At 42.0% G+C, this 24,724-nt stretch overlaps 1 protein-coding gene and 1 long non-coding RNA gene across 35 annotated transcripts in view; both read right to left on the reverse strand.

The window, feature by feature from the left end:
• Positions 1-24,724, reverse strand: part of NRXN3 (neurexin 3) — a 1,579,173-nt gene that overhangs the window by 1,202,393 nt on the left and 352,056 nt on the right. The gene's annotated exons all lie outside the window — the stretch shown is intronic.
• LOC147579805 (uncharacterized) lies at positions 15,885-18,603 on the reverse strand. The gene is made up of 2 exons (XR_015252138.1): positions 18,544-18,603; positions 15,885-16,079 (listed from the first exon to the last, which is right to left on the reverse strand). It is a non-coding gene; the product is annotated as an uncharacterized LOC147579805 (long non-coding RNA).

A 24,724-nucleotide genomic window follows, 5' to 3' on the forward strand; every position in this document is an offset into this window, starting at 1 on the left:
ATCTCAAGACCAAGAAGCACTTTGCATAGTGTAACTGTGTGTTTGTACAAGATCATGTGGGATTTTTCCCTCTATACCTCTACCCCTTTTAAATAACAAAATCAAAAGAAATGGTATTCTTAAATAACTACCAATGTCTAATATCTAATAAACACTCAACATTTGTAGAGCTGAAAAGACCTGCAGTGGAAAAAACCATAACCAAGCTGTACTCCACACACAGTCCTATTCAATAACCTCTTATTTCTCCACCGATTCTGAGGTATCTACCTTGCCACCTGCATGGATACTTACCCCCCAAAAGGCAACTAACACTGTACACAAAAACTCAAATTTCATTTTTGTCTTCTAAGTCCAAAGGTAAAATCAGATCTCCAGTCATCAGACTTGGTCAATTTTACCCCCTAAATTATTTCCTCCTCTGTCCTCTCCTCTATATCCTCAATTCTCAGATAACACCCCCTCAGTGGTCTCCCTGCCTTGGGCCACTCCTCCTCTAATCAATGTCCCAGATGGTGTCCAGTTATCTTTACAAGTTTGTCAAATGTCACTTTACTGCTCTAAAAACCATCATTTCTGGGCAAAGTGGGAAAGGATGTGAAGGAAGAGCTTAAGAAGCACACGTTCTGGAAGAGGAGCAGAAATGCCAGAAGGCTGCCAACGGCAAGGGTGATGTCCCAGGGGTTAGGTCCCAGTCGGTTAGGTGTCAGACTTTGGCTCAGGTCATGATCTCACGGTTTGTGGGTTCGAGCCCCGCGTCGGGCTCTGTGCTGACTGCTTAGAGCCTGGAGCCTGCTTCAGGTTCTGTGTCTCCCTCTCTCTCTGTCCCTCCCCCACTCTCACTTTGTCTTGCTCTATCTCTCAAAAATAAATATAATAAAAAAAATTTTTTAATTAAGTTACTTTTTGCCTATTTCTCAGAACACAGTGAGCATAGCAAGGATTCACTCCCACTCATTTCTGTTCCTCAGCTCTCAGCACAGCATCTGACCAGACACAGAGAAATGAAGACCCACTGTGTCTTTTTGCCAGGGTTCTAAAAGACAGAATACTGGTGGGATGCTGCTGGAAAACTGCCTAGCCGCCCAGAGTTGCATAATGGGCTTAAACTTAGAACCAAAATTAACCTGACAGAATTCCCTGTATTTCCCATCTGAGCTTCAAGCTGAACCCTAAAAAGCTCTACAGCTTGAAAAACTCCAAATGGGTAGACTGGCTCCAAGAAAAATCATTCCACCATATGCCAGGTGTTCTACATATAGTAAGTAACTCCTTTAATGTTGATAAACATTGTTATGGATGGAATGTCTATATACCCCCCCCCCAAATTCTGATGTTGAAATCCCAACCCCAACACGATGGTAGTAGGAGGTGGGACATTTAGGAGGGAATAAGGTCATATGAGTAAGCCCTCATTAATGGGATAGTGTCTTATAAAGAGAGACATAAAAGAAATGATTTTTCTCTTGGCCATGTGAGGACACCAGATCTGCCAGCACCTTGATCTTGGACTTCCCAGCCTCAAGAACTAAGAAATAAACGTCTTAGTTCTTGAGGTTCTTGAAATAAACTGAGAAATAAACGTCTGTTGTTTAAGCCATTATGTCTATAGTACTCAGTATGAGCATAAGATGAACCCTTTGAAATAGGTGCTGTCCTCATTTTCAGATGAGGACACCTACAAATGCAGAAGTGGAGAAGGGGCTCTTGCCCTCTGGGCTAATGCTTCTGACACACCACAGACCTGCTGAATCAGAATCTCTGACGGAGGGGCCCAGCAATCTCTAGTTTAACAAGCTCTGCTGGTGTTTCTTATGCCCACAAAAGTTTGAGAAACTTTTCTCTATACCAGTGTTTCCAGAAGTATGGTACACCTTCCCTCAAGGGTATGACACATTCGCCACATGGACAAACTTTTTTTTTTTTAATTTAGCTGTTTTCATTTAAATATATATCAAGTAAAAAAACCTGGCTCACACACTGAACCCATAATTTCAAAGACATACTGCTTAGGAAGATGCTAAATCTACTTAAGTCAAACAAGACAATAAGTATAAAGAAAACCAATACCATTGTGGAAAGTAATAGTAAAAATAGCAAACCCGATCTGTAAACTACTAAAGTTTGGGATATACATCACCCCTCCAGTTCCAGCTATAAAACAGAGACAGGAAGATGAGCCCAACTTCTCACTGGGTTTCTTCCAGGGTCCACCACCCTTTCCAAAATCACCTCTACCTAAAACCTAAACTTAACCCTTTCGATCCTAATTAAGACGGAGAGAAGTTTGTGGTTTTATCTTCTCTGATAGAAGGAAAGCTGAAGAACCCAGACAGAAAGGGACAAGGCAGGAGGAAACACTACAGAAGTGGAAAAGGGCTGAGAACTGGGAAGCCGTAGATCACGAACCCAAGGTCTGCCCTCTTCCCCACTTATGGATCCCAGTGTCACTCACCACCCATCCCTGGTAATTACTGGCAAAAAGATTTTCAAGGCAGCAACGTTAAAATATGAAGGGAAGTCAGGACCCACATCATGATTTTTCTACTACTACTACTACTATTACTAATACTCGCTTACTATTATTTTTCATAACAAGGCCATTTAAACCCCACTCAATAAGAGGTTTAACAAGCCCATTAAGAACAGGAAACCCATTTCCTGCCTGGCACTGTTTACACACATCACTAGGAGACACTCGCTGGCTGGGGGAGCCCCATTAGTTCTAACCAAGAGTCTTGGCAGGAGCTCATGAAAGGAAAATAAATCCCTCAAGTAGAATTACTATGTGGTCAGTGAGGTCATAGCTCCTGTCTGGCTGGGCTGAGGATCCAGAGATGCACAAGGATCACTCTACAGTTATACTGGAGACAGGGAGGGATCCTTCTGCCCCTCTGGTTTCTGAAGCCAACAAGGCAGTCTACCAGTATGGCCAGCTCTGGGGAAAGCTGAGAGGTACGGAAGGCCAGTGTATTACCTACCTTCCTAGCCACTGTTCCCCCACCCCATAATAGGCCACATTCCCCACTCTCACCTGGCTCTTCATACTCTTCTTCTGCCTCTGGGTCACTCAGAGCCCTCACTCTATGATGGCTTCTTTTGAGCCAGGAGACCACTACTAAACTCATGCTTCCACAGCCCCCTTCAGATTCAACTTCCCTCTGTTGCCTTCCCTTGAGAAAGGACTGTGTCTAGCTGATCCAGGAAGCAAAGTCACCAACAGTGTTTGTTGAAAGCATCATCCATGGTGGAAGGCCTCAATATCTCAATGTCTGACCCAGGTAAAGAGAAGTCAGAAGTCACCTCCCTCAGGAACTCAAAGAATCCAAAGCAATGGATCCTTAGTGGATAGATTCCGTAGACCTGTGCCCAGCTGACACCATTCAGGAAATATTCTGGTACAAGGGGGAGGGCTCTCTGAATCTTTCTGCCCTCCTCAAGCCAAATCACACATTAGCCAAAACCTGTGGGACTGGTCTGAATTGAGGCTGGTTTCCAGGTACAGAGTTCAGCACCTCCCACTCTGAGTGATGCATTTTTCCCAGCAGAGGGCAGTAGCTGCCAGAGGTTGGAGCCACTGGTGTGCAGCCATCTCAAGCTCTGGGTAAAGAGGGAAAGGAAGCAAGGGAAGGAAGGAAGTCAGGGGCAGGGAAGAAGCATGAGAGCTTACACTTCATCACTTTGCTGTCAGCTCACACCCGTGCTCCCCACAACCCAATGCTTTCTGGCTAGTCTGCCTCACCCCCAAATGGCCAGTTTGGAAGGCTTTGGGTTATTAATCTGGCCCAGCGAGCACCAACATACTTAAACCTCTTTGCTTTCCCTTACTCAGCTGCTGATGCCACATGGAAAAACTAGAAGAAAAAGGGAAAGAGAAAAAAGTCCCAATGACATTTTAGTCAGAGGTTGTTCTGCTTCCACAGCAGATAATTTGTGCATCAGCTCCCTTTCACTGGCAGAGACATTTACATGAAAACTGGGCTGAGGACCACAGACTCCCTGGGCCTAAGGTCATGTCATTGCTGGGCTGTGGTCAAAGCTGGCAGCAGAGCGAGATCAGTCAAGGGCATCTGGTTTTTAGACTGTCCTTTGGGAGGAAGCAGGCTTAGCAGAGGCTCCCAGGATTACTCAGGAGGGGTGAGTGCCATCAGCAAGTTGGATACACCTGATCACCCCAGACACTGAAAAGGCTTCAGACAGGCAGAACTTTCAAGAAGTGGAGGTAGCAAAATCTGAGTATTCTGAAATGTTTTAAGGGATAGAACCTGAAATCCAGAATGTTCAAGGCATGTCCAGGGTCAGGTTTTTGCCACAAATGTAGCTTCCCATCTTACCTGACCTAATGATTGTCGCTAAACTTTCAGATGTTATTGCTAGCTTATAATCCTTTCTCCAGCTTTCATCTACCCGTGGATCAGAGTGCGGACCATAAGGAATCCCAGATTCCTCGGCGTGTCTACTATATGATGCTGAAGACTTCTGTCTGTACAGAGGAAGCCCTCAATAAATATTAGCTGATAGTTACAAGGTGCTGCCTATGATTCCTGACATTCATATAGTATTTTACAATGTCCAAAGTACTTTCACATTAATTATCACATTAGCACCTGCCAGCAATTCTGTAAGGCAGACAGCCACCATTAAATCCATTTTCTAGGCGGGGAAACTGAGGTGTAAAGAGACGAACTGTTAAATGGGAGAGGCAAAACTGAAACTAGTATGAGATTCTACTCTTAGTCTGCTATGGCCTGGAACTTGAGATCATGGCCTAATATTCTGATCCCCTTCATTCTAATGATCATGACACCTTAACTGTCAGAGCACTAGATGTGCCAAGCTCCGGATGATTTCAAAATTCTCTCACACTAGGAAAGCTCCTCACCTGAACCATCAGCTTCAGGAATTGGGCAAGGGTAGGAGCCTTCACTTCTGAGAGCTCCACTTATAGGAGAAACAGTAAAATGAAAGGCCCTGTTTTATGCAAGTTTATGACTTCCAAACTGAGTAGACTGGCACCAAAAGGCAGGCTTCTTTGGATCCTGGCTCCCATTTACTCCTCGGTCTGTCCACTTAATGATATTAACTGAGCACATTCTATGTTCAAAGATCTTGAGGATTCTAAGGGAATAGGAAATAAGCACAAGGCAAAGCTATCCCTGCCTGTAAGGCACTTACAGTCTATTTGGGTAGACAACATATGGACATTCAAAATAGCATACGATAGTACATGCCAAGTACCAAATGAGCAATGATGATAATGAGCACTTTAAACATTCAGATAGGAACAGCACTGAGTGCTAAGGAAGTCAGAGAAGGTTTAACAGAGGCAGTAGATCCTAACCTGATCTCTTAAGAAAGAATCAGAAATGTGGAGAAGACATTTAGTGGAAAGATCCTCAATATGGGGGGAGGCGGAAATTGACTGAGAGCCTACCACTACCACAGCCCCTATGTGCCAAGCACTGTGCTAGCCTGCACAAGAATTGGGCAAAGGGATGTGCAAATCTACTACTAGGGAGACCGTGAAGATCTGCCTGGTGAGCAAGTAGTATAAGGACCAGTAACAAGGAAGCTGAAACATGCAGTATTAGGCCAAGGAATAGAGACTTGATTCCAAGGAGGAAATGTAATAATTAAGTTTCTCAACCATTATGCCTCCTAGAGGTGGGGTGGGTGGTGTTCCACTGAGAGATGAAAATGTCCCGCAGGTGGGGATAAGTAACGGTGCCTAGTAAAATACTTGAGAAATGGGGATTCTGATTTCATGCAAACATTCCCCAAAACAAAAGAAGGAACAAGGAGTGGGTGAAGAGCCCAGTTGTCTCTAGGTAGAAACCATTCTAGAAGACATTCATGAACCTCCAATGAAGAAGATGTGGGGGGCCATTCTTGAAAGAGCTAAGCGTTATAACCTTCACACTAAGGCAAGAATCCAGGCGGGGGGGGGGGGGAACCAAAGAGGGTGAAGACAAAAGATGTTCACTTAAATCAGCCAGTTACTTGAATTCATGTCTTCTCTCCATTATTGTTATTTTATTATTATTATTATAAGGGAGAAACTGCTATTCACTAGGCCTTTTTCCCCCTTAAGTATTTAAAATGCTTGCTGTAACAGTAAATATCACCTCTGGCATATTTGTCCTGGAAGAAAAGAGTGTGATTTGGAATACCTAATTGAAATGTGCTACAGTAGATAAGGCGGCTGCAGAGACTGACATTTAAAGGTAGGAGACACTACGGAAGACATGAAATATTACTGTTGCTGCCTCAAAGGCAAACGCCACTCTCACAGAATGGAAACGTGCTCCAGCTCGGCCTCCCCCTTCCATCCCCCCTCCACAGCCCCAATCCCCAGATCTCTGCTATAGGGATCTAAGCTATCCCAGCTCTGCCATTAGAAACCCACCCTGCTGCCACTGAGAGTGCCAAGGGACAGGTTAAAAAAAACCAACAACAACAAAAAAGAATGCTATCATTCTAGTTCTCTTTGGCTCTTACATACCCATCCCAAAATCCTAGGTCTTATTTCTTGATCATGTGTTCACGGGGAGGTGGATAGGCCAGACATGAAAGGAAAAGATGTCTCAGGTAATCTCAATAGGTCTCATTAAAAAACTGCTTCATGCCACTTTGGAAGAAACATGGTAAGAGACTAAAGGTTATATGTGCTCAATGGCCAGCAAGCCCTGTCCATCGCTAATTGGATATCATCATTTCCCAAAGGATAGTTCTAGATAAGGGTCAACTCACCGCTCATTCTCTTCACACAAGCTCCAGAAAAAGACAACTTACCCGCTAACAATCAGACCTAGTTCAATTCACATGAACCACATTTTCATCAAAATGATTTCCAACATGTCAATATCCACCTAAGTAGCTGGTTTTCAAAGATGGGTCCCCAATGAACCATGACTCCTAGTATTTAATCCTCTGTGTAGTCTCCTCACCTTGAATTTGGGCTAGCCCTGTCACTCGCTTTCGATTAAAAGAGTACGGTGGAAGTGGCACTGAGTGACTCCTGCAGCTAAGTCATAAGAGGTCTTGTAGTTTCTAGCTGGCTTTCTGAGAATATTTGTTCTTAAGATCCACCCTCTTGGAACCAAGCCACCTAGTTATTACACAAATAACTAGGCTGTAAAAAGCCTAGATCACATGGAGAAGTCACATGTAGGTTCTCTCCAGCTGCATTCCCTCATCAACTGCTACCCAGGCATGTGAAGGAGATACCTTTGATGTCCCTGCTGATCAAGACACCAGATGACCATACCAGATAGTTGATATCACATCAAAAAGAAAAACCTTCAACTGATCACGGTCAACCCACAGAATTGTAGTACATAATAAAAAGTTTTGGGGCGCCTGGGTGGCGCAGTCGGTTAAGCGTCCGACTTCAGCCAGGTCACGATCTCACGGTCCGTGAGTTCGAGCCCCGCGTCAGGCTCTGGGCTGATGGCTCGGAGCCTGGAGCCTGTTTCCGATTCTGTGTCTCCCTCTCTCTCTGCCCCTCCCCTGTTCATGCTCTGTCTCTGTCTGTCCCATAAATAAATTAAAAAAAAAAAAAAAAAAAAGTTTTAACGCAGTAAGTTTCAAAGCAGTTCGTTTCATTACAATAGGTAATCAGGGACAGAAACTGATTTAAGTAGAGCTGCCAAAACAAAACCCATTGTTACCCATTGTTCAACAAGGAACATGAGTGAGAAAGAAGCCTATGCTGTTTTCAGATACCCAGATTAGAGTCTTCATTTGTTACTGCAGCATAATCAAGTCTGTGCTGACTAACATAACCACCATAATGCAAGACAGCATCCTGAGAAAGCATAATTCCAATATGTGTTTAATCTTTTAGGGATCCAGCTCTATAAATGAAGTCCTGAAACCTAAATGCAACCACATTTCTGAGTAACTCAGGATGTGACAGGATGAGATTTGCAAGAATCACTTATTCCTTAAAGCCAGAAGTTGTGCGGAATTTCTTCCAGTTTACCCAACTCTCTTCTCCCCAACATTCCCACATAAGGGTGTCACCTGCCTGCATTTCAAGAGCTTTGGTATGTAGAGAAATTCTGGGTGGGGAAGCCAAACTCTACATCAAAGCCTATTCTTCAGGTGCTGAATGTAACCATCAACACAGATCGTTACAATGACCCAGCTCACTCTTAATGAGACCCTCAGCATGGACTGCCCTAGCGGCCTATGGGCTTGTGAGAGGTCACATCTTAAAAAGCCAGTGAGTACCTTGCCCTGAGGGAAAGGTTATGCTGTCTGTATCTTCAACAACAGTTTAATTAGAAAAGTGTTGCTGTTTGTTAAATAAACACTCATGCATTATGAAACATATCATCTACTCTGCCCAGCAAGGTTGGGAGCTGAGCCTTAGCGGACAGAGAAGTATTTGCTGTCTCTGGGAACTTCCAAGCCAGGATGTTACCGGAGAAGACCATGAGTCCTCTCTGGCATAATTTTCAAGTTGTTGATTTGAGGGAAAAAATCCTATACGTTCAAAGGTCTAGTTTTACCAGAGCAGTTTCATATAGTTCAATGTAAGTAGGTACGTCTGGTTAAAGTAGGGGGGAAATCTACCTGAAAAGAAGACAGACTGAATCACCCCCACTGGAATAGATAACCCCTGTGCTTGCTCCTCCTAGCCCCAACCCACCCTTTCCCAGCCAACGGTGTCTTACTAGCAGGTATTAACTTCCAGAACTCAGACAATTCATTTTAGCAAACACTTACTGAGGGTCTTGCTACAAACAAAGCATTGCAGGACTTGCAAAAGTGAAGAAGAAAAACGGGGTCGACAACCCATAAGATGCTCACTGCAGACAGGTACACAAATAACTACTGCGCAAAGCCAAGCAGTGTCTGAGGTTATAAGAAACCCATAAACCAACTGCGGGGGGAGGGGAGCACTCAGAGGAAAGGCTGCTGTTCCCCTGCACTATGTGCATCCAATTGGCATCCCAAGCTATCCCAAGCCACCTCAATGGCATGCTCAAGTATCCCAAATTGCAGACGGCTTTTACTTATGATACCATCTTATATATATCAAATGGTAATGATTACAGAAGTGGATAATGTTCCACCGGGCCAAGTCCATTGTACTGGCGCCTATACACCCCTGTACCATATTCTACGGGAGAAGGTGGCGAGGATTGGGAAAGGGAATAGGCAAACCTGTCCTGTTCCAGCAGGCAAGCGGGACGCAGACACCGAAGGACGAGGACGCCGGAGAGCAGGCGCTTTGGGAGGGGCACGTGAACCCGCCTGCCCAGGTGAGTGCGAGCGTCTAGAAGCACGTGCACGCTCCTCACTTCCTGGCCCCTCCCAGCGTGAGCCGCCTGGCCACACCCCTTCCTTCCACTTCCACTTACGCCACCTACTGCAGCTGTGTCTGGAATGTTCCTCCACTGCCGAGCTCAGAGCTCACGGTCAGGCGCGAGTTCGCCTGCACAGGTGCTGGTAGGACTGGTAGGTCTTGCAGGAGGACAACCCATCTGTGTCACTACCCTAGAGCCCTGACGCCCCTCCAGATCAGGCCTTCTACCACCGAGTTGCCCCTCACCCCCCGCCCCCCCCCCCCCCACCACAGCAGTACTGTGCGTCTCCACAGCTCCCCCACCCCCCAATCCTCTGGCGGGATCCTTCTGAGCGACACCATCCTGCAAAGGGCCGGCTCAGGGCTTGTGAGGGTGCCCATCTGCTGACCCTGAAGCCCGCGAGACCTATGATGTTGTGGCCGCCGGCTGGCAGGCCCCAGGAGCTAGTGCTGTCCAGGCCGGAGGGGCAGGAGCTCTCCATGCTGTGTCCGAGTTCGTCCGGTGCCGCCCGGGGCCCCTTGGCACCCCTGCCGCCCGGGGCCAGGCCATCCTAGAAGAGCTTTTACTTGGGTGCCTGCTGCCTCTGGCACAAACACTGGAATGCGTATGCTGCTTTATGTGCTGTATCTTTTATTCCTGTTTATATTTGATTTTTTCATATACATCCACATGTACTTCTCGAAGAGCGTTACTTGTAATAAATGATTAATGGAGGGGGTGAATAATGCCAAGTATTGCCAAGAATGTGGCACTTTGGAACTTTTTCTTATGCATGGCTAGTGGGAGTTTAAACTGGTACAGCCCTTGTAGAAAGCAGTCTGGAAGCTTTGGGTGTAATTAGGCATGTATACTCCCTATAACCCAGCCCCAAGAAGTTCACTCAGCGCCATGTACCACATTGTTGGTAAAAGCAGAGTTCAAGACTAGAGTAATGGATGTGGAAGACGTGGTGGAGGCATATAATGGGACTTTGTGCAGCAGTTACAAAGGAGAAACTAAATGTATAGGTAGCAACATGAAAAAGATCTTAAATACACAGTACTGAAGGAAAAAAATCATATCAAGAGATACAACAAACTACATTAATATAAATTTAAAATGCATAACAAAATCATATTACATATCTTGCAAGGATATATATATATATATATATATATATATATATATATCTGTAATGGGTGTCCCATTACACAGGGAAGGAGACTAGCAAGTATGATTAGGTGTGAAGGAGAAAAATAAATAAACCCAAGGAGACTTTGCACTACTGGTGATGATGTGTAAACTCTCTTTACCTGAGAAAAAGCATTTTTCTTGATTTGGGCAAAAAATGAGATTTGTGTCCAAACTGAATCCCTCTATCTAGTGTGGTATAGTGGTTTAGGAGGACAGGCACTGATGTCAGAAAGACTTGGTTTTGAATTAGAATCCTATCGCTTATTAACCATGTCTGCAAGGATTAAGAAGGGATAATGTATGTAAAGCACTTAGCACAGTGCCTGCTGCAAAGCCAGCAATGAGTAAATGGTAGCTCTTCATAATAGATAATATATCATTTTTTTCATCTCCCTTCTACTTTAGTCCACACACCTTGAAACATTTCACATGGTAAGAAAATCATCATAAGCTTCTTATTGGCTTATGATTTATACCCTCCCTACATCCAAGAGATTCAGAGGAATTATATATGATTAATCAATAAGAAAAACAGAACAATCAGGGGGAAAAAATAGAGCAGATATCCTCTAAAGGAAGCAGAAAAAGTAAGTATCAGCAGATACCTGAACAGAGCTGGTGACTACAGTTGGGCACAGAAGTTGGCCCAATAGCCATGGAAATGAGAGTAGAAAGGGAACTATATTGGCATCATAGTTTTCATTTCATGGCAGCAACACACTCTGCTTATGTTCTTTACCACTTGGTTTTCATGTTGGGAATATTGGATAATATGGAACACAATACTGGCAACAAGTTTGGCAGTGACACACAATGTCTATCTAAACAGGTGCTCATTGTGCACTGAGGGCTGGACATTAAGTTGTTAGGAATGAGGAAGGGGGTGCTCAAGTCATATGTTTGGGTCTCTTGCTTTCTGATAATGTCACTAAGCCCAGGGAAAGACCTTGACGACTTAGGAGGAAATGCCGGTTAATACAACGGTTAGTCTTTCTCACATAGCATAAAAATCAAGTTCCTAAGCTCTGGGGCCAAACCATCTAGGTCCAAATTCTGCTGTGCCATTTACTAGTTCTGTGATCTTGGGGAACTTACTTCTCTATGCCTCAGTTTTCTCATCTGTAAAATGGAGGTCTACATCATAGAGTTCTTCTGGGGATTAAATGAGTATTTTTTTAAGGCACTTAACAGTGCTGCATACATGGTAAACACTACATGAGCTACATTAGCATGTGTAAAATAAATGAAAAAAGAAATATCAGAAGCCATAAGCAAGCCTCTGGCAGGTGCTGGATTGTAGTAGATTCTGACTGAATTGTCTAACAAGTACCTGGAGTGTGGATCCTCTTTGATGCTTTGAGTACCAGCTGTGAGGGAGGCAAAGTTGTCTCCTGTGAACAGTTAGATGCTGAGCTTATATTCTCACACAGATAAAATATACTTTTATTTGCCAGGCACTGGAGGGACATGTAAAAAGACAGCAACAACAGTAATCCTGTAGCTTTCATAATAACTGAAGGCCACTTGGTACCTGGCTTTGTGCCAGGACCTTCATGCCTCTTAGTTCTCATCCTCAAAATAAAGTCGGCACTATCATTAGCCCCATTTTACAAACTAGAACACTAGAGCTCAGAGAGGTCAAGTGACTTGTTCAAGGCCACACAGCTTATTAAATGTCAGAGTCACTTTGGCTCAAAACCTGTGCTCTTTCCACTAAATTATACTGTCCCTTCCTTATCCAATTAAATTTGGAAGGGAGATGTCCTAGATGTCTTTTCTTCCCATCATCTGCTAAGGTGAAACTAAATGACCACAGTTCTACTCCTTAGGGTCTTTGAAAATAAATATCAGGCCTTTGTTAACACAGAGAAGCTTAAAGTTGATATATTCCTTTTTTTCTTGTGCAACTTGCATGATGAATGATACTGATATGGAGGCACACTCCCATGACAAAGAATCTCCAAAGAGCATATTAGAATGCAGGTAGGTGAAAGTGATGTTGTTTTAGCAATAGCTCTGAGCCTAATCTAATTTAAATTTCTAGTAAATCTTTGGCAAATTTTCAGTATATGAATTATTATTTAGTAACATATTACACGTGATACGCCTCACAACTGATCATGACACATCAGCATTTCCCAGCACCAACGCTGATATCTGCTAATTTAAGAAGTGCCATTAAAGTCCACGCTCACACATTTCCTTTAGAGTCATAAAATGCAATGCATGATATTATACCTTTTGAGATTTGGCTGTTTTTAAGAACTTCCAGATTAAAATGGAAATGCCATCTATACGATTATTATTTAACAACGAATAATTTCCAATTTAACCAGCCTTTTGGCATGCATCACAGAATAGACATATGGATTACTGGTGCCAAGCTGAAGAATAAGGAGAAATAGTGGAAACTGTCACTTCCTTTGCATTCTCCTTGGAAAATGGTCCGTACCCACCTAGTCAGGAGCAGTCTGGGCTGACAGAGAGTTTCCAGCCAGTCGGGACAGGGCTGATCCCTAAGGGTACACACACTGGAGCATTCCCTTTGGGAAGGGAAACTAGAGCTCCTCACAAACAGGATCCCAGTCTCTCACTTCAACATCATGAAAATTTAACATCTTTCCATAGCAGCCAATTGCATTATTCATTTTGTTAAAAAGATAACCTCCAAACTAAAACAACAAAAGAATAATTAAAGACATAACTTAACCTCTTCTGTTTTCTTCTTAGATAGCATCTTTGTTTGTTTTGCTTGCACAATGTTGTTGGAAAGAGTATTCTTCTCTTTCTCAATGTTCCATCATTGGCTCTTAGTGATATTTCCAGTTTGTATTTTAGCTGCATAATATATACCATATATGTATGTACATATATATGTACAAAATATGTGCAAAATATATGCACATATAAATATATGTGTAAAATATATGCACATACAAAAAGAAATAATCATCATGTTCCATGTAAAGGTAGGGGATTTGGAGCTCAGTCAGATAAAATGATTTGTCCAAGATTCCAAGGCATGGTGACTATCCAAGTCAGGGGTTCCCTCCTCTGAGCCACACATCTTTGGACTGGGGCAGCTGCGTGACATTTCTCACTCTCCCCTGAACCCTGCTGCACTAGTGGGACAGGATAAAGAATGCTGAGGGATGATATGAGTGTGTTTGCATGGCAAACAACAATAAAAAATAATCTAGAACCAGAATACCTGAGCTCTGGATCTTCTTAGTTGTAAACCTTGGAAAGTCACCAATTCATTGCATGACTCAATTTTCCCATTTATTAAAGGCTTATCTTAAAAACCCTGCCCTCCCCAGTGTATAAGCACATTGCTACAAAATTATAAATTAAAGCTTTTTGAAAATTGGTCCTTACATTGTGATTTATTTTGTGCTTAGTATGCAGGCATGGAACTAACCCCTTTACATCCTTTATCTCCTTAACCCTCACAATGGTCCTTTGAAGTGGATGCTATTAAGGTCCCCTTTTTATAGATGAGGAAATAAAGACACAGATATAGTAGATGCCTGCCCAAGAAAACTCAAGTTGGTGAGTGGCAAAGTTGAGGGGTGACGCCCCCCTTTGCTGCTGAGCCCCTGATCTTGACTGCTCTATGGTGTATATATAATGGACTACATAAGGGATCTGAAAGGACAAATATGTGACTTTGGAAAATGAGATCCAGTGACATATCCCCCCTCCCCCCGCCCAGAAAATAGAGTTAGTTGTTCCAAGTCTGCAAAACATTGGAAGATACTCCCCTGAACCGCCCTTCTTGCTGATCTAAGACAACTGGCCCGTAAAGGCTAAAATGTCAGAGCATTCACCTCCCCCAAGTTCAGGCTTCTGGTGTTCTGAGTGTCCTGCAGGTGAAAAAGATTAATAATCCAAGGTGATGCTTAGGACCTGGAATCACAGACGTGCTGCTCCCAGGTGTAGCCAACTTACAAGATCCGTGCAGAAGATTTTGTTTGACAAAGCACACAGATGTCATGAGAATTGTACTTTTTCCTTTCCTTGGAAGGCCAGATTCTGGAGCCTCTGTTCTAAAGGGAGCCCCCTCTAGCCTGTCTGGGCCAGAAGCAGCCTGTCTCCAGCCCTGCCTCTAAGTGGTGAGCCCGGGAGGGCAGCAGTGAGCACAAGGAGCCAGGAGGAAGGGGGCCCGGCAGAAGGCTCCTGCTCCAGCTCGCCCACACGTAACCACACACCCAGTGGCACCTCACTTGCTCGTTACTGCCAAGCTGAGTAAGTTCAACATCTTCTCCCTCCTTTCTTTGTGTGTGAGCAGCTTGGTCTCCTCCTAATAAGCCCTCCATTAATTAGGAGGAGGTGTCAATGTGCCAACAAAATTAGCAGTTTCAATATCTCCCTAAAGTGTGAGTGTTTTAAAGGAAATGAAGGCTCGGTCACTCCCTGGTTATTTTTACTCTCTGCCACCCACCTGCCTTTTGGGCAATCTGTTCCCATCTTAATACAACTTCATCTCCCTCGACACACTCTTCTCTCTCTGCCTTTCTGGTTCTTTTTTTAAAATGTTATGTCTTTTCCCTCCTCTTTTCAAACCTGATAAATCCCAACCCCCCAGCACCAGCATTACTGCCTGGTGGAAAGAGTTAATAAGCCAGTTTCTGTGGGCACAGCTAACTGGGGCAGTCATTTGGACAGTGAGTTTAAAGACAAAACTAAATGGGCAATGAAGAAAGAAAATGAGCAAGATTTAAACACACTGGCTGGGACGTGGGGACTGGGGAGGGGTAGAAATACAGAACTTGTGACAAAGCATTTCAGCTCCCTGGACTTACCCAAATTGGAACTTTGTTATCATGAAATCACAAGTGTTCCTCCTCCTCAAAGAAAAAGCACCACTGTCAAGCCTCCAATGAATGGCCTCCCTGGATCTTTTCCTGCAAGTCTAAGAAGGGAGGGGTAGATGGAGCAAGGGGAAGAACAAAATTTCTGGGGCTAAGGTTTGGAGGCAAACACAATGTGGGAAGCACTGAAAAGAGTGGGTCTCCGAATCAGCGGGAACTGTGTAGCAGGGCTCAATGGTCAGTGCTCAGGTGTTTCAAGCAGCAAATAAAATGAAGCCCAGATAGTCACAACTTCACATTCTTCATTCTCGGGGCTCCTCACACTAGCTACCAGCAATTCTGTGTGAGGTGCCCGATACATTATGGTTGGAGTGAATCTAAGACCCCTCAATACCTATTTGGGATCTGAACACATTAAACAAGGGATGGGGTAAATGATCCAGACTTGTAAACAGTAGACTAAAATGAAAACAAAAACTCTGCCTGCAGACATTTTACTGTCTATGTGGTTAAAAATAATAACAACAGTATTTTCTCCACTGGGTTGTTGCAGAGATAAAATGGAATAGTCCTGAGAAAGTAAATTCACAATAAGTGTTGTTTATTTTTGTTTCCTGACTCAATGCCTGTTCCTGGGACTTCTTGGAGACAGCTAGGTGGGGATCCTTAGTGGCTATGATGAGGCTAGCTAGCCCTTCTCCCTTTCCAAGATGTATGACAAGCACACTTTCTTCCATCCTCACCCTGTGTGTGTAGAGGTAATCAGGATTCTATACTGTTCACCCAAGGAAGGAAGAAAAGAAACAATTGTTAACGCCTACTATGTGACCAGTCTGCAGCTTACTACTTGTTATTTGAGGAAGGAATTATTTTCCATATCTAAGAGATATTCCCAAGGCTCTGGAAGTTTTAGTACCTCACCCAAGATAATTCTGTTAGCAAACAGTGGAATGAGGACTGAAATCCAAGCCCTCCTGAATTAAAATAAATATATTCTGGGACACCACACACAAAAACCACGTCCCAATTCTGACCTACTGATCCAGCATCACTGGGGCAGGGCCCAGCTTTTTAAATGCTGCCCAGGGTTTCATGACCAACTGGCCGTGTCTGAGAACCTCTGAGTTACTTGATCTCTAAGGGCACATGCAGCCCTGCTATTTTATAATGAGGAGAAAACGTTACTGTCTTAGCAGCAGTATGATCTTTTTTTCCTTAGGGAGAGACATGCCCTTGTTAAAACACAAAGATATTTTCATGAGCCCACTTCCAGCAAAGGGTAATGTGGGAGCCCCAGGGAAGAACAGGGGTGGTGGAAGTGGGGGGGGGGGTGGCGTGCAGAAAGAGGGAGAGATAAAAGGGGAGAGGAAGGGTAGGAGTAGAAAAGAGGAGAGGAAAATGGAGGGACAAGGAGAGGGAGGGGATAAAGGGAAAATAGAAGAGGGAGAGTGAGTGTGGAATTTCTCATGGAAATCAGTAAGGCAAAGTTCTGCATCTGGATTAGAAAAAGGGGCATACACAGAGGTAAGGGGGAGAAAATAAATTGGAGCTGGGTTTAACAGGTCCATTCATAAATAGAAATAAAGCAAGTCTCGATCCTTCAGCTAAGGCCAAGGAAAAGGTTTAGACTGGCCCTGGTGACACAGGGCCTTACATTTGTCTGTTGTAGCTTTGATGATGAAAGCCTCACCAACTGAGTGCTATGTGCCACTCATGTATGAAACAAATTATTTCATCTCATCTTTAACCACCTACAAGGGGTTCTATATGACCCTTATGATATGGAGAGAGAAATTGAGGAAAACAGAGGCTAGAAATGTGGACAAGGTCATTGACACTTAGTTAATGTCAGGCCCAGAGTCTGAACCCAACCAATCAGACTGTGTAACCCTCACACTCTACCATTACACTTCATTGACTCCTAAAGGCTTTACATCTCTTATCTCATTTGCTACTCACAAGAGTGACTATATAGATACGTATTGAGTCCTCATTTTACAGAGGAGGACACTGAAGCTCAGAAAGGTCACATGAACTATTTAAGGTCACACGGTGGTACACAGGTAGAACTTAGACTTGTCCTCCAACCTCTGAATCCACATGTCCTGTACTACCTCCAGTCTAATCTCCATGCCATGCAAGGCTGTCCTCAGGCATACCAGGCAGGACTCTCAGTCCCTTCTGTGGAGCAAGTTGAACTTTACTAATAATGGCCTACTCACCCCAAAATATCTTCCCAACTGATGCTTACCTAAAATTCTGGTGTGGATTTTTTGTTTTTGTTTTTAACGTTCACTCTTGTTTTCTTTTAAAACACAATTACTATCAAAAGAATCGTCATTTGAACTTCCCTAATAATTGAATGTGAGTGACTTCAGTACATAGTCCTCTTTTGGACACCAACACCCCAGTTGCACCAAGGATGCACAAATGGCAAGCTGTCAGGGAGAAACCAAGAGAAAAAGGCGGCCATGGTAGTAGCAGCTTGCAGAACCAATTCTGTCTTGTCCTTTAGAAGTCCTCTTTAATAAGTCAAAGATTCCAAGAGGCTCTTATTTTATTAAATAGCAGTCTCCCAACAGGGAGAGTGAGGGTGATAAGATAGGGGCAGTGGAAGCAGCTTAATGTTCAAACAAGATCGGAATAAACAGATGAAAGACAAGGATACAAGACCCAGGATGCAAGGAAGAAATGTATTGCAGTTTAAAAGTTCACCGAGCATTTACCCAGCATCCTCATCAGAGACAAGAGCTGGGAGGTTAATGGAATTGGAAGGGAAAAGGTAAAATTAGACCACAAATTATGAAAAGATAGGACCAACATCACTGCTAACAAAGCCTTGCTTAGTTCATTCATACATTTATTCATTTATTCAGAAAATACTCACTGGGGTCACCTGTGTACCATTCCATGCCCCAGAAGCTGAGCACACTGATGAGGCATTGACAGTCTAATGGAGGCAGCAGACAAATGAACAGATAATTATCTGAATCAGTGTGGCAAGCTTGATGCACACAGGGTGTTGTAGCAATTTTGAAGGGGACGTCTAATATACACTGGGAGTATGGGCTCAGGAAGGGCTTTCCAGAAGAGATGACACATGAGCTGAAGCTTTAAAAATAAGAGTTAGCAAGTGAACAGAGAGAGAAGGAGGAAGGGCATCCTGGAGAAAGGGAATAAGGGAATAGTAACAGTAAAGCCATAAATAGTTTTGTTTGGATTAACAAAGACCTACTTACTAGGTATAAGACATGGTCCTGGATGCTGTGTAGAGTTGAAACAGGGAAGCAAAGCATCCTCTAGGCAAGAGGATAGAACTGGTTAGACTGGACCTATTTCTCTGACCAAAAAATAACACATATTACAGCTTACAAAAAAAAAATCTGACCCTGAAATCTTTCTCCTTGAGTAATCACACTTGTTCCCCTGAGTCTACTGGGGCTGTTGTAAGAAGATTCCACCTCCCTAGCCAAGGGGTGGGAAATGATCCAAGCTAGGGCAATGAGATGCTCCTTCTCAAGAATTTGAACTTTGAAAATAAAAATGGTTAATTATTGATAGAATAGAGAAAGCTTTTGATATTATATTCTTAGCTTATAGACCTGTCCAGCTGACCAAATTATCTCTTTCAGTCAGCAAGTTTTTAACCAGAGTTGCTTAGATTTCTTGATATGCAATCATAGCATCAGCAAAGAGAGATATTTTAACTCTACTTTTCTGATATTTATACCAATTATTTTATTTTCTTAGTTTTTTTTTTACCTTGGAGGTTATAGCAAATGTAATGTTTATTACTGGTAACACGATCTCTGAATACTTTCTAATTTTAATGCAATGATTCTTATGTTTGTCAGATCTGCTGTGGTTTTTAGTAAATAATCTTTATGTATCTAAACAATGATCTTTTATTTCCATCTTACCTAGATTTGATTAAGAATGGTTGCTGAAATTTATCAATGCTGTTTCAGCCTGTATTGATATGATCATTTTAATTCGTTAATAAAAAAGATTATATTGATAGCTTTCATCATATTGATTGCACATAAAATAAATATACAAAATCAATGCTTTTTTCTCTAAACTAGTAATAATCATGAAAAAATAGAAATGGAGAAAAATATTTAATTGATGACATCAATTAAAACTTTAAAATATTTATGAATAAATTTAACTAAAAAATGCAGAGGGCAACACAGAGGAAAGTATCATATCTTACTGGAAAATATGAAATATCTGAATGAAGAGAAAAGTATGCTATGTTTTAAATTGGAATATTTAACATGAATATGCCAATTATCCCCAAATTAATATATTAATTTAATGCCATTTCAGTTAGAATATCACCAGATATTTTAATTAAATAAAATGAACATAAATTATATATGGAGGAATGAATGTCTACAAAATAGTCATCAAATGAATGATAAAAGAAGGAGAGAGGACTGGACTATATAGATGTCTGACATTATACAGCTACTATAATCAAATCAATAAGGAATTATTATGGGAAGAGGAGAATAGATCAGGGAATAGAATAGAGAATATAGAAATAGATCTGGTGTTCATGAAAATTTAATAAAGGACAAAAGCAGTAATGCAATTCAATGGGGAAAAAATGGATTACTTAACAAATAGTCCTGGCTCACTAGTTAACCCAAGCAAGAAGTACTATAGCAGGAGTATGGACCTCACAGCCATATTCCCTGGGTTTACATCCCAGTTTTACCACTCCACCTTGTATGACCTTTGAACTTACTCAGCTTCTCTGTGTCTAATTTTTCCTTATCTGAAAAATGGGGATAAGTAAGAAAATGTGTGTTTTGGAGTTATGAGAAACAGGATTAAAATTAGTTAATATACACAAAGCACTTGTGTAAGAGTGCAGCACACAAGGAACGCTCAGTAAAGCATTAGCTATCATTATTATAATTATCATTAGAAAGAAAATTCATGTGGACCTCCAGCTTATACTAAACACAAAAATTTCCATGTAGCTTAAGATTTAAATGTAAAAAGTAAAACTATTCTTTTTTAATTTTGACAACCTAAGTAACTAATCAGGCCCTTTAGAAATGAGGATGGAGGAAACATTCTCTATCAAGACTGGAAACCCAGAAGCTATACATTTAAAAAAACAACAACAGATGTTTAACTGCATAAAAAATAACACATTTGATGGAAAAACATACCCCGTCAACAAAATAAACAAGTAGTGGACATTGAAAAGACACAGTAAAACAAACATCTCCACTGAAGAAATGAGCAAAAGCCATGAATAGTCCCTTCACAGAAGTACTCAGCTGGATGACCTACAAACAAATGCAAAGATGCTCAGATTCACAATTGAAATAACAATGAGAGGGCGTGTGGGTGGCTCAGTCATCTTAGCAACTGATTCTTGATTTCAGCTCAGGTCATGATCATGGTTCCTGGGATAGAGCTGGACATCAGGCTGTATACACTGACAGCACGGAGCCTGCTTGGGATTCTCTCTCCCTCTCTCTGTTCCTCCCTGCTCATCCTCTCTCTCCTCTCTCTCTCTTTCTCTCTCTCTCTCTCTCAAAACAAATAAGTAAATTTTAAATTAAATAAAATAACAACGAGATATTTGGCACTCCTCAGCCTGGCACAATTAAAAAGAGCAATAGCCTCAATTCCTATCAGGGATGTGTGTGAAGGCTGTTCTCACACACAGCTGGAGGTAACACTTGTGAAATAGTATGATTACGTTTATTCATATCCCCTCCTATTCATCAATCCCACTCCCAGACTATCCCATAGAGACAAAAGCACCAGGTGCAAATAGCACAGGGACAGTTACTGCAACATCATGCATGGTAGACTAAAAAGCTGTCAATAAAATTATAATTAATAGAGGAATGCCATATATATGATACATCCTCACAATAGAGTATTATGCACCCCTTAAAAAGAGTCAATTAGAGCTCTGCTTTTGACATAGAGGGATTTCCATGAGGTAAATTTAAGCAAGGAAAACAAAATGTGTAAAGAGAAGCATAGGACTGATCTCAAACAAATGTTTGCTTTGCTATTCTTCAAACCATATAAATATATTGCAAGCTCTTTTGTATTTATTCTGTATACTACAATAAAATTTTATCTAGAAAGGAAATCAAGATGCAAAATAAGCATAGAGTATCCCATTTTATAAGACACTGAACTGAAAAATGTGTGTACCTATTCATTTCCATCTGGTCTCTAGCCTCTCAGTATATTCCCTGTTGCATTAAGTTCTGTTGCTTGCAACCTTAACTAAGGCAAGTAGGAATATCTTGTAGGCTTAGTCTCAAAGACCTCCCTGCATGTGCCTTCTTTTGATGCCAGAGCACAAAGTATCCATTGGCAGTGCAGCCTATTGCTCCTGTCTATCTTGGTTCTCCCAGACTCTCCACCTTCCTTCTAAATTTTCCAAGAAGAGAAACAGTTCATCAGTAACACCATAGTTAAATCACATCTGTAGCAATGCCAATAAATCAACATCTAAAACTATCATTAAGGGAGAAAACAATGGAAATGAGTTTTTAAAATCAACTGGGCTCCATGGCAGCCTGTGAAGGTGCCACAGCAAAAGCAGGCTTAGCTGACAACTTGGGAACCCAAGACCTATGCCTGCCCAGAATCCCCCTGCAGTGTCTTGGGTGACCTCTCTCCACTCACCTCTCTGCTGCCACCTCTATCCATGCTGGAGATCAAACCAGTTGCAAGCAAAATTCCTAATGTTTAACATTTGGCAGGTCATAAATGTGTGTTCTCCCAATAAGATGGTGAAACTATGGAACACCCATCAACATATCTTTCTCTGAACTATTTTTCTTTGCCAATGATGTGTTGCCAGAGAGCAGAATGATGTCATAGAAAACTTTGAAGAAAAGAAGCAATAGGTTCTATGATGTATTAACTATGGGACCCCTGTCAATTCTCATCTAGCCCCTGTGAGCCATAACTTACTTGTTTGTAAAAAAAAAAAAAAAAAAAAAAGGAATTCCACTATATACTCTACATAACCCAGAAGACAATTTGAGAATCAAATAAGATAGTTTGTGGGAATGTACCTTTCCTGATACAAAGTTCAAATCTCCACCACATTTCTTCTTTCTTATGATTCATATGTGCCAACAACGTTAAGATGAATATGGTCTCAATGAGGGGGGTACTCGCATGGAAAAGGTCTACCAGACAACTTTCATGCCCTGCAGCATACTCTCTCTGTTCACTCCTACACCCCAATGATTGCTCCTGCAAACAGCTGCATGTAGGTATAATGCTATAGCACTTTGTCTCAGCTGTATCCTGTAGGTCTCATTTTGTGCCCTGGGGCTTCTCTGCCACCAATATGTGAGAGACCTGCAGGAACCTGCAGGACATTTGAGCAAACATGGACATGTAAAAGAGATGATGCCTTATGAGGCAACCATTGAGTTCTGGGTCCCAAAGCTCCAGGTCTGAGCCCTCCTGGAACCCCCAAGAACATTATTATTACAATTGATAAGATCAGTGCTAAAAAAAAATTCCTTCAAATAATCCTAAAATTAGACATCAAGCTGAGGTGGTTTTTAATATGCTGATGACCCCTATTAAAATACAAAAGCTCATGACTTCTTCCCCAGAAAAAAATGCACATAAATACAAAGCTTTGTATAAAATATCAGGATGGTTATGAACCCTGTAAAGCCCATTCATGACCTCAGGCCAGGACTGCATCATACTAGTTGGCTAAATCTAGAAAGATTATAGGAAATGAACATCTGGCCATATTGCCTCCACCTTCCCTAGGGCCAACCTGTTCCTCCACTGATCATAGACATAAAGATCACCTTAAATCAGAGCAGCCAGTTTAAGAGAATCCTTAATTGGAAGGATGCTATAAAGCCTAAGTGCATTTGGGACTACAATGGCCCTCAAAATCTCACATGAAGCCAGACGTCCCCAGAACAACCTTAAGCCCTAACCTTAACCCTGGAATCAATGTGATGATCCTATTTCACCCACTCATATCCTGATCCCACAATGTCCTTCTGATAAAGAAGGTCAGTAAGATTCTCACAGTCCCTAGCAACCCAAGCACACTGACAGGTATTCAGAAAGGTATGATTTTACAAAAAGATTCAATAGGCCCCCAGTCATATTTATTCAAACCTATCATTAAACCTCAGACCAGATGGAACTAGTTCTGTTGTAAGCAGCTTCCTACAGAAAAAAATCCTAAAGATCTTTATATAATAATTATCCAAAAGCATCACTGGGCTGTCTTATTGGGGTAGCCATGTATCCAGTTTGAGTTTCTTCAGAAGCAAATTTTGAGACCAGGGTTGAAATGCAAGTAATGTTTTGCATAAGATGACATGTGAGCGATATAAGGATGGGACAGCGGACAATATAGGGTGTATTACCACCTACATGCTAATATTAGCCACATATTACTAAGGGAAAATGGAGTCTAGGAGCGAGTGAAAAACACCACCACTCATTGGTTAGGAGATACTGGGGAAAGAGGCCGTTAATTCCTCTGCACTTTGGCAAAGTGGGGCCTAGTGGCAAGAAAAAGCCCCACCCCCAGGCAGAGAACCCTATGTGCTGATAGATGTTGGACTGGTGTGCTTTGCAGTGGTAAGAATAAGAGGACATGGGAGGTACTCTAACAGCAATTGTTATACCATGAAATGCTCTCCAGCATCAAATTTTGCTCTGAGAATTAGGAATTGGGAGTATGATGGCAATGTTGAACAGCACAGGACACGTGGATTCATACTATAAAATGTCATTTGGGAATAGTATAAATCAGAGCTAAGCTCTGTTCAACATCAGTAGCACACCACCAAAATTAGCATTTACTTAGTTCCTACTAACAGAAAGATACAGCACTAGGCAGCTGGACACCTACACATACATTGTCACACTTAATCCTTAGAACTATAAATAAGCATGAATATCCCTTTTTTCTTCTAGATTTGGAAAATGATGGCCCTCAAAGTTATCCATCATAATACAGCTAGTAGGAAATGAATACAGGATTTAAATACCTAATCCCACCTTCTTTCAACTATATCATATTATCCTTGAACTTCTTACTCACTTCCTCTCCTCCTTTTTCTCATAGAGAATATTCACTGCACCCTGTCTATATGCCAGCCACTGAAGTAAGCACTACCACATTAAGTGTTCACAAAAAACGTGATGTGGGTACTGTCATGTTAGAATAACTAAATCTTAGAAATTTTACGTAATTTCCCAAAGTCACAAATTAGTACAGTGGCAAAGCCAAGGACCAGGAATCTAGTCTTTCTAAACACCACAGCTTCAGCTTTAAAAAAAACTTAATGTTTATTTATTTTTGAGAGAGAGAAAGAGAGAGAGAGAGAGAGAGAGAGAGAGAGAGAGAGAGAGAAAGCATGAGTGGGG

Source organism: Puma concolor, chromosome B3 (assembly GCF_028749965.1).
Source record: "Puma concolor isolate L17-30 chromosome B3, mPumCon1.1.hap2, whole genome shotgun sequence".
NCBI classification, from domain to species: Eukaryota; Metazoa; Chordata; class Mammalia; order Carnivora; family Felidae; genus Puma; species Puma concolor.